The sequence below is a fragment of the Gossypium hirsutum genome, chromosome A02 (assembly GCF_007990345.1).
Source record: "Gossypium hirsutum isolate 1008001.06 chromosome A02, Gossypium_hirsutum_v2.1, whole genome shotgun sequence".
Classification (NCBI taxonomy): Eukaryota; Viridiplantae; Streptophyta; class Magnoliopsida; order Malvales; family Malvaceae; genus Gossypium; species Gossypium hirsutum.
In genome coordinates, this window is record NC_053425.1 from 18,565,378 (window position 1) to 18,568,536 (window position 3,159).

The window sequence follows — 3,159 nt, forward strand, 5'->3', positions numbered from 1 at the left end:
AAGTTATACGGATGCTCGTAAACTGGAGTTTCTGAGCTTTACCCATGAGGATAGGACTATGGCCAAGTATGAGGCCAAATTTCTGAGACTGAGTCATTATGCTTAAGGGATGGTGTCAACTGAATATGAAAAGTGCATCCGCTTTGAGAAAAGATTGAGGGATAATTTAAGGTTCTAATAGCTCCACAGAGGGAGTAATTTTTTGTTGTCTTGGTGGACAATACGAGGACTGCTGAAAAGGTTAAGCGTGTTGAACGCGAAAATAAGAAGTGTGAGTGGGGTAAAAATAAGGAGCCCTCTAGTTCTACTTAGAGGCCTAAGAAATAAACCAGATCTGATGGGCTTTCGAGGGTTGAGGTTTCGGTTGCACCTATCGTGGCTCAATCGTATAGAGATTGTGGTAAACACCATCTAGGTGAGTGTTAAAGGAGGTTAGGAGCTTGGCTATAATGTGGGTCGATGGAGCACCGTATCAGAGCTTGTCTACAGTATTCTAATTAGATGCAAGCTCCATCTTCGAAATTTGTTCAGCCTCAGCGGGTAGCTCAACAGCCGCCTAGGGGCCGCGATCCGATTAGGACGGTAATGGTTTAGGAAAGAGTCAAAGAGCACTGGGTAGAAGTTCTAATCAGATTGAAGCGAGGTAACCTACACTTGTATATGCTGTTAGACATCGTGATGATAGAGACGTCGCAGATGTTATCACCGGTATATTTTTTATTCATACTACTCTATTATTTGCGTTGATAGATATAGGATCAACACACTCTTATATAGCTAGTTCTATTTTTGTAAATTTGGGGATTCTTGTTCAGTACACTTTTTGATAGATTACATTACTTAGTTTGTTAGGTCAATCAGTTTGAATTAATAGACTATAGGAATGTACCGTTGGAGATACACGAGGTGGTATTTCTGGCTAATCAGCTAGAGCCACCATTTGAGGAATTTGATTTGATTCTGGGAATGGACTTGCTCGTGGAGCATCAGGTCAGTTTAGATTGTGATTCTAAAAGAGTAGTTCTGAAATCAAAGAGTAATGTGAAAGTAATTATGACCGGCGAGCATTGGGATTACTTAACCAATATGATATATGCTCTTGTGGCTGAAAATTTGGTTCGTAAAAGGTGTGAAACGTATTTGGTTTTTGTGAGTGACTTAGCTTTTGTGGCTTCGTCTGTTGGGGACATTCGAACGGTTAAAATTTTTTGGATGTTTTCCCGTGAAGTTTCCAGGTTTGCCTCCGATTTGAGAGGTCAAGTTTCGGTATCGAGCTTCTACTGAGTATTACTCGAGTGTCCATTGCTCCCTACTGTATAGCACCAAAGGAGCTTATGGAGTTAAAGGCTCGGCTTCAGGCACTCTTTGATCAAGGGTTTATTTGTCCTACTGTACCACCATGGGGGGCACCAATTCTGTTCGTGAAGAAAAAATATGATACTATGAGGATGTGTATCGATTACCATTAGTTGAATAAGTTAATGGTAAAAAATAAGTACCTACTTCTGAGAATTAACGATTTATTCAACCAATTTCATGGGGCTTTTGTATTTTCCAAGATAGATCTTCGTTTTGGGTGCCATCATCTTAAGGTTAATGAAATTAATGTACATAAGACTGCTTTTAGAACTCATTATGGGCACTATGAGTTCCTAGTCATAACCTTTGGTTTGAGGAATGCTCTAGCTGCATTTATTGATCTTATGAACTGGACTTTCTAGCCGTACTTGGATCAGTTTGCCGTGGTCTTTATCGATGACATTCTGGTATACTCGAAGACCGGAGTTAATCATGATGAGCATCTTAGAGTAGTTCTTCAAATACTCCGAGAGAAATAACTCTACACTAAGTTGAGCAAATATGAATTATGGTCAATGGATGTAACTTTTCTGGGTCATGTGGTTTTTACTTAGGGGATCTGAGTTGATCCTAAGTAAATAGAGGTTGTGCTAAAGTGGAAACAGCCTAGGAATGTTTCCGAGATTCATAACTTTCTTAGGCTAGCGAGTTATTATCAAAGGTTTGTCAAAGGGTTATCACTTATCGCAGCTCTTCTAACTAAGTTGTTGCATAAGAATGCCCCATTTGTTTGAATTAATGAACAACAATTGAGCTTTGAGAATCTCAAATTGGTTTTAACTTAAGCTCTTGTTTTGATATAGCCTGAATCTAGAAAGGAATTTGTGGTTTACAGTAATGTGTCAGGCGTCGGTTTAGGTTGTGTTCTGATGCAAGAAGGTAAGGTTGTGGCTTATGAGTCCTAACAGCTTAAGCCACACAAAGGTAACTATCCTACACACAATCCTAAGTTAGTTGCAATTGTCTTCGTCTTAAAGATTTGGAGGCATTATTTGTATGGTGAAAGGCGTATCATTTACACCGATCACAAAAGCCTCAAGTATCTTCTTACTCATAATGAGTTAAACCTTAGGCAATGTAGATGGATTGACCTACTCAAGGATTACGACCGCAGTATTGAATATCATCCCGATAAAGCCAATGTAGTAAACGATGCTCTTAGTCGTAGAGCAATTTTTGATTTGAAAGCGATGTTTGCTTGCCTAAGTCTGTTTGATGATGTGAGTTTGTTAGCTGAGTTGCAAGTTAATTCGACTTGGATTGAGCAGATTCGAGTTAAGAAATTGGGGGATGATTCTTTAGTTTTGCAATTTTGTTAAGTGGAGGATGATAGTAAGTCTGATTTTAGGCTAAATAGTGATGGGGTTCTGTGTTTTTTAGGATGGGTTTATGTGCTTAACAACTTCAATTTGAGACAGTCTATTCTGAAAGAAGCGTATAATAGCCTTTATGCTATACATCATGGTGGAAATAAGATGTATAGGAATCTTCATGAGTTGTACTAATTGCCTGGTTTGAAACAGGAGGTAACAAATTTTGTTTCTCATTGTCTGGCAAGTTAGGAAGTTAAGGCTAAGCACTAGTTGCCTTCAAGTTTACCTCAACCAGTTAAAATTCCCCGATGGAAATGAAAACGGGTGACTATAGACTTTGTTAGTGGGTTGTCTTTAACACCCACTGAGAATAATTCTATGTAGGTCATTGTGGATCGGTTGACTTAGTCTTCTAACTTCATTACTATTAGGACAGATTACTCCCTTCCGAAGTTGGTCAAGTTATATGTTTCTAAAATCGTGAGAC